At 34.1% G+C, this 7767-nt stretch overlaps 1 pseudogene across 2 annotated transcripts; it reads right to left on the bottom strand.

The window, feature by feature from the left end:
* Positions 1-223: 223 nt before the first annotated feature.
* LOC148939821 (protein adenylyltransferase Fic pseudogene) lies at positions 224-7188 on the bottom strand (annotated as a pseudogene). 2 transcript variants are annotated; one of them, XR_016143450.1, is made up of 2 exons: positions 7129-7188; positions 224-1823 (listed from the first exon to the last, which is right to left on the bottom strand). The product of XR_016143450.1 is annotated as a protein adenylyltransferase Fic pseudogene, transcript variant X1 (transcript). The 2 variants fall into 2 exon arrangements; XR_016143451.1 differs by lacking the exon at positions 7129-7188 and adding an exon at positions 3852-3869.
* Positions 7189-7767: the final 579 nt, after the last annotated feature.

Here is a 7767-nt window from a genome sequence, read left to right as displayed (position 1 = left end):
TACCGCAGTTGCTTTTTTTTGTGAAGACCTGGAAACCCGCAAAACCGATTGTAGAAAAAAAATATGCGAAAAATTGCACTGTAAACCTAAATGAATAAAATACAAGATTATAGATTCTAGAAGGAATTCACTTTGTAGATGTTGTATGTTTGTAGATTTGTAGATGCAGATGTATCTAGGTGCTGGGCCTAGTAGTTTTATCTAATAGTAAAACTTAAACGAATCATGAAAAGTCAATGTGAAATAGTGAGAAAACGAAAAAGGAACTTTTGTATTTTTACCTGAAGGGACATATGACCTTGAGATGATGTAAACTAAACACAACAAAAGAAAACTCTTGAACTGTATTTATGAATTTAATTTTTGTTATCAAATAATGCTCATACGTTACATAGCTTGCTTATGAATTTTGTAAGCTGTACTTTAGTTTAAAGTTGGTGAATAAACTTCAACGTAAACGGAATTGATAATGATTCTGCATCTGAAGCTACAATTTCAACTTGACATCGTTTCTTCATGAATCGTTCATATAAGTTCTCATAGAACTTGGTATACCTTCTGTACCCAAAGTGCTTCTGTATTTCTGTGTACGAAGTATAGGCTACACACAGGCTCTACATTTAAGTGCTCTGAAACCAATCGTGAATCTTAACCAGACTGTTTATTAATCACCCATTGATAAAAATCTATTGTCTGCTCAATGGATTGAGCAATAAATCTAATAAAAGGGCGCTCATCACCAAGCTGAGCAGCTTTTAAAGTTTCAAAATATTTCTGATCTTCTTTTCTTACAATTATTCGAGGATAATCAGCACGCATCAATATCCAGTTCATTAGAAGTCTAGAAGTTCGTCCATTACCGTCACTAAATGGATGAATATGGGTCAGCTTATAGTGAGCTAATGCGGCGTATTTTATAGGATGTAATCTTGTAGCATCAATCGAGTTGATCCATCTGATAAATTCATCCATGAGCAGCTTAATCTTAGTTGAAGGTGGAGGTGTATAGCAATAAATAAAGACTTGAGTCTGACGATAGTCTTCACCTTGTTCTGGCATTACATGCTTATGTATTTGTAGTATATCATTCTCAGATATATCTTGATCTTTACGAAGCAGAGCACTTTCAATATATTTCAGAGCTTCATGAATCCCAGGATCCTGATGATGATCAATCTGACTTGGACAAGTTTTACGTTTTTCAGGAATAATTGTGATATTTGTCTCTGGTAACATTATTTTACTGCCCTCCGCTCCCTCTCTTTCTGAAATATATTTATGATAGGTTTCAATATCTAGCCGGGATAAACTAGTAACATTTGGGCTTTCAACTATTTTATCTTTTCTACTTTCAATGTTGGGAAACAGACTTTCTTTCTTCTTTTGAATATCCTGTAGCAAAAATTCATCAAGCTTTTCTACTACAGGCTGGGTTCTTTTGTGGTTTTCCAAGGCCTGAGAATGGTCAGGGGAAAAACATAAGGCTTTCTTGTAATTAAAGTCTGCATCTACATAGTTCTTGTCTATTTCCTCTAAATATTCACCATAAGAAGTCAAAATGTCTGGATGTTCAGGTGCTAATGCCAAAGCTCGTTTGAATAGACTCTCTGCCTTTTCCTTCTTACCTGAATCTTTCCTTTTAACTGCAAGATCCATTGCAACTAGAGCATCCCTAGTTTCATTTTTGAGTCTATCCTGATCTTTCACTTCAGGCTGCACCATCACTTCTATTTATCATGGTCACGACATGTTCTTTGATCAGCCTAAAATTAGAACCATCATGCCTAATGCTGTCGTACACACGTTTCTCTAGTCTGGTTTACCTGTAAGAAATATTACTATTATTTATGAATTTAACAAGTCAGAAGGAAAAGGTGTCTATAATTCCATAGTTCTGTGGGTCGATTTCAGTTATCTATAGGTATCCGGTCGGACAAGAAAAGTTTGTATGCTTAGATCTAAAAGCCAAGTGTGATCTAATGGATAAAAATGCACTAACTTAAGGCCAGCCTGGTGCTGCATAAACAGTGCAATCGATCAGTAATAGCATACGGGAATCGTAGTAAAATTCTAAATATACATATTTACTGGCAAAAGATAAGAAGCTCTTTGGTAGATTCTTGGACAGCAGAAAAGCAGCTTCACCTGTTTTTGTCACCTTCCTTCAATTACTTCGCTCTTTATGTTTAACTGCTTGGGTCTTTGACCCTTACATTATTGTTATGAGGACAAAATTTCTGATTATTTTTTCAGTATATACTTTTTGGGTCTTATTCCTCAGGTTTTCCCTTTTTCCGAAAATACCTGACCCCGGCACGGCTACGAGGCAGGCTTTTATATACGGATATTCATTGTAACTTGTCTTCTAACCGCAGATAATTGTGAACCTATTCTTGATGTCATAGTGTCACCCTAGGTTCAATAAAACCACTCTTGGAAGAATACGAGCTTTTCTTAACGTTGTAACCTATTTAGATCGTTTTCGTGGCCAGAAATCTCAATATGCAAGTTTTAAGAAAAAATAACTCTGCAGCCAATTTCAAGGCCGGGTTCCAGCACTCGGCAGCCTTGCATATATTGATTCTCGTTGTTGCTTGTCCTCTAACAGCAGATAATGTGAACTTCTTCTTGATGTCACGGCTTCAGGTTTGGTTTGACTAAGCCACCCTGGGAAAAATACTAATAAGGCCTATAATTCTAAGAAAAGATAATTTAAATACATTCACGGTTGTTCGTATAAAAGGAGTTTATATATTCGTTTTTAAAGTCATAAAGTGTGAAATAAAGAAAAATAATTAAGTTAAGAAAGTCTGGCGTGAATTCAATTCCTCCTTACTGTTAACTAATGAAATAACCATCCATTTTATAGGATCTGTTTTCTTCTGAAAGTCATAAATGTGACTTCATTTATATGAATTTTTTCCAAAATAAGGGCTCTAAACGAATTTGGTATTGTCATCTCATTATTCATTATTTTTAAGCCGTGAGGTGTCAAATCAGCTATTTCAATTGAATTAAGAAATTTGGCGTGAATTTCATTTCTTCCTCTTCTTAATCCTTTAGAGTCCTACATTTTAAGTGATTTGTAATCTTCTGGGATTTGTTGCGATTTTCACAGTTGCTTCTCTTCTAAGCAGAGACTTCATTTCGATGTGAGCATCACTGTAACCTGTCTTTGAACCGTAGATTTTGTTGTTCATTTTCATTCATCATTACCTGAGATATTTTGTCCATGCCTTTTACTTTAGCCGTTTAGATTCATGCATCATCATATATATTTCTTAAGACACAACGGATACTAAAGAATGTCTTTTCCTGTTTCTAACCAAAGATCGCTATTCAAAATTTGTGTTTCCAATTAAAACTACATGAATTGCTTGATAAATCTGAAACTTAAAGTTAGTAAGTTCTTTTTTAGTTATAATCAGTCATCTATAACACAAACCTTGACTTCTGAACATTTCTTTCAGTTTAACCCTAAAAAGCAGGATAAAGCATATTTTTTGCACAGCTCAATTTTTTCATAATAGTGTCTTATTCATAGGATATGATTTGAACTATGGGATTTTGTAATGAATTAAATGAGCCTTACGTCAGATTATAACAGTACTGCTTCTAGAAACAAAATATTTTTAAGTTTTACCATCATTCAGTGTTCACATTATGATAAATCATACTTTTTGTTTATTTTAAAGAATACATTTGCCAATTAATGCTTTACCATTGGATCTTGCATTATTCGCATTCTCCTTTTATATGAAAGTTTCACCAGGGTTGCCACATTTAAAATCAAAAGGAAAATAAAAATAATTAGTCATGAATGTTTGTCAAAAAATTCGAAGTTACATTACCAAAGTCAATTCAGCAACGCAATGAATAGCAACTTTTCTAAAACAGAAAACTCAGATGATTTCTTTTTTCTTGAAAAAGATAGCAACTTTTCTTTTTGAAGAAGAAGAGGAGGTAATACTTCAGCGGATTTTTGGCTCTATTTCTTCATTTCTCGACTAATTGCTGCTATATTAAGTGTTGATCCCACCAATACTCTGTAAATGGGGAAGCACAGATATGCCATCTGGGAAATGCTCGTTTGTTTTTTTCCCAGGGGTGATCGTGTAGACCAAGTGGTCCTAGAATATCGCGCGAGGGTTCATTCGAACGCGAATTAAAAGTTCTAGTGCCCGTGCTCATTTCTTCCCCAAAGTCACCCGATCAAAATTTTGAGATAACTATTTTGTTCAGCACGGTCAAAAATATAGTAAATATGCCTTTAGGATAACTTAGTCCCCCAAAGTCCCCAGGGGGAGGGCTGAAAGTTATAAACTTTACCCAATGTTTACATATAGTATTGGTTATTTGGAAGTACACAGACGTTTTCAGCGGGGGATCTTTTCTGGTAGTGGGGGGGGGGGCTCGGGTCTTATGTGGGAGGATCATTTCAGGGAGGAAGTTTTCAAGGAGGAAGGGACATTGCTATAAAAGGGGCACCGGATTTCCCAGCATTATTTAAAAAAACGATCGGAAATTAAACAAAAAAAAATAGTTTTTCAACTGAAAGTAAGGAACAACTTCAAAACTCAAAACGAACAAAATTATTACGTATATGATAGGGTTCGCGCCCTAGTCAATACCTCTCTCTTTAAGCCAAACATTTTTTAGTATTTTCATAAGAGCAATTTATTCTAATTAACGGCCTTTGTGATTAAGGGATCATTTTTAAAGAATTGGAACAAATTTGAACTTTAGCGTAAAAAGCGAGGTATTGACTAGGCGGGAACCCTTTAATATACGTATTAAATATATATGTATATAGAAGTTCGTTACGTATGTTAATTCGTAAGTTACGTATATTTATTACTAATAAAAACGTTCGTAAATAAAATTAAACCACTTTTGAGAAACCCATTCAACCAAATAGAAGTAAAATTAATATGCAAATTTTGTTTTAGTTATTCATGTACGGTGAGCCAAAATCAAAACCTGCATTAATTCAAAAACGTTCAAAAATTAAATAAAAAAACAAGTTTTTTAACTGAAAGTAAGGAGCGACATTAAAACTTAAAACAAACAGAACTATTCCGTATATGAAAGGGGCTGTCCCCCCCCCCTCAACGTCTCGCTCGTTACGCTAAAGTTTGACCTTTTCTCACAACTCTATCTTTTTTAAACAAAGAAAAACTCAAGCGTAAAGAGCGAGACGTTGAGGAGGGGTCAGCCCCTTTGACATACGGAATAGTTTCTGTTCGTTTTAAGTTTTAATGTCGCTTCTTACTTTCAGTTAAAAACTTGTCATTCTTTATTTAATTTAAGAACAAGATTGACAATCATTATAGTGAAAAAGCATTTGATTATTTAAATTTTTGTAGATAGAGGCGCAAGCCTGTTTTCGCATTATATTATTAATGTTATTATTATTCTTTATTCTCATTAAACTTCTTAGAAAAGTTTACTAGTAACAAACGTCTAACGAAATGTACTCTTCCGAGGCTAATATCATTTGAAATTACAATTCATTTTTATATTTATCCATTTGACTTTGTTGAATTTGCTTTTGTAGTGTATCCTGATAGAGTTCCTGTAGAGTTCCTGTAGTGTATCCTGTAGAGTTCCTGATAAGAAACTCCTGGCTGTTTGTTTTTTGTTTTCCAGTTGACCGTTCTGGTTTTGCTAATAGGTCACTTTTACATGAATGGATGCTTTACTAAAAGATGAAGCGGTGATTTAGCCTATCTTAATAGCACACTTGCTATAGAAACTTTTTTTTGCCAGGGTGAAAATCTGGTATTCCAACGAGGTATTCGATTCGTACTCGTATCATGGCTGAAATACGTCTCACAAAGTTTTTCTTCTTATTTGCCAAGTTGCTATTGAGCTTCCAATAACTGTCCATAGATCTACTGATCTATGGACAATTTTACTATTTACTATTTTTTTACTATTGTAAACAAGCAAAAATGTCTTTCAGTTACTATTTCAATACATCACCCAGCTCTATTAGGTCCTTTAAATGTTTCTTAGAAATAGGGGGAAAAGATCATTATTTTGTTGAGTGTATGTCACGTTTTCTAACAAACCTTGAGAATGAACTAATAGGGCTTAGCTGTGTTTTGACTTAGCAAATAACAGTCATTTTTTTATTTATCTCTGCATGTACAGTAACATAGAATTTAGAAAAAAAAACTTGTGAAATGATTGTACGTTATGAAACTAATGCCGAATTTTTACCCTAAATAGGACTTCAATCTTTGTTTGTAATGCAACAATAGTCAGGGTTGTCAGTGTCTTCCATCTGTGCAATCCAGGGCTGTCAGTGCCATCCAGGGTTGTAATAGGACTTCCATCTTTGTTTGTAATGCAGTCAGGGTTGTCAGTGTCTAAACCAGCTTTAAATGGCCAGCATACTCTTCTCTCGTAAGGTATGCATTTCAAATGCACAGCAGTATTTCCAAAGGCTAGTAGTTTCAAAGACTACACAATACAAATTTTACTGCAGAAGAAAGACCAATATAACGGTCATAACGTTACTATCGTTAAATGTTAACCGTTATAACGGTTATGAACCGTTATAAAACTACCGTTAACTGTTATAACTTTTGAAAAAGTTTAAAATACTGCAACTTAATTTGTTGGTTATTATGAAGCTGATTCTAATCTAAAAAATAGATTTCTTTATGCATCTAAAACATTCTAAAACACTTACTTAGCTTCTATCGTTCACAAATTTCGTTCATAAGCTCTTTTTTTTTATTTATTGTGAAATAAATTTTATTGTAAAAACCAGCTTTTTATGTATCTAGTATGCAGCAATAGCCACTTTGATATTTCAAATATGTGAACATCCTATTATTTTTGTGAAGAAGAAAAGAGGCTATTAGTTGGAAAAGGCGAAAATTTTTATATTTTAGGAGCCACGTAAGATGGGAAAAAGGAATTCAACCAGTCAATAGTTTTTACTATTTACCAGTCAATAAAGGAAGTCAACCTGTTTTCTTTGAGGAGCTGGAATATAAATATTTGTTTTTACAAATTTAATAACGCCTTTTGAATTAGTACACCAATATTTATTAAGTCCATGTGCTAAAGGAAAAAAAAACTCCTCTTTATGTTAAACTAAATTTTTTTTTTTACCGATTATTCTATTTTGTAGACTTATCCTTACGCTTGAAGAAACAGTAAAGAGATTTCATACACGTCAAAAGAAATACTAAAGAGATTTGATAAGATTTGCAATAAATATATGAACTGATAAGATAGTTACAATGCTGTTTAGAAAGTAAGATTGGCCTTTACCCATGTGTTTCTTTTTCTTTGAGCTTTTTAGAAAAAAGCTCAAAGTTTTCTTTTAAAACTTGAAACAAGCAGTGCCAACTGCAGCACAAGCAGCACAAGCAGCAGCTGTAACTTATGCCATGGGGGGCATACAAAATTTGTATGCAAGAAGCGGTCGTGATAACCTCGAAGGGGGCTCAATTGATCAGAAATTGAAAGTTCTAATTCCTTTTTTATGAGTTAAAAGTGATCAGGTGGCAACTAGCCCTCCCCCGCCAACCCTCTTTTCCCCAAGTACGTCCGATCGATATTTTTTATAGCTATTTTGTTCAAAATAGACCAAAGATTATATAACAAAGACTCCAGGGATAACAAAACCATCAAAACCTGGAGAGCAAGTGTTAAAAATTATACCCCGGGGCATAATATGCTTCGGGGGGGTATATAAGGTTTTTATAGAAGGGATGGTAGTATAAACTTCGGAGGGGCTCATTCCAT

The sequence above is a fragment of the Artemia sp. Qi Xiang Cuo genome, chromosome 20 (genome assembly GCF_049724085.1).
Source record: "Artemia sp. Qi Xiang Cuo chromosome 20, ASM4972408v1, whole genome shotgun sequence".
Lineage (NCBI taxonomy): Eukaryota > Metazoa > Arthropoda > Branchiopoda > Anostraca > Artemiidae > Artemia > Artemia sp. Qi Xiang Cuo.
This window is presented reverse-complemented; position numbering and strand designations above follow the sequence as displayed.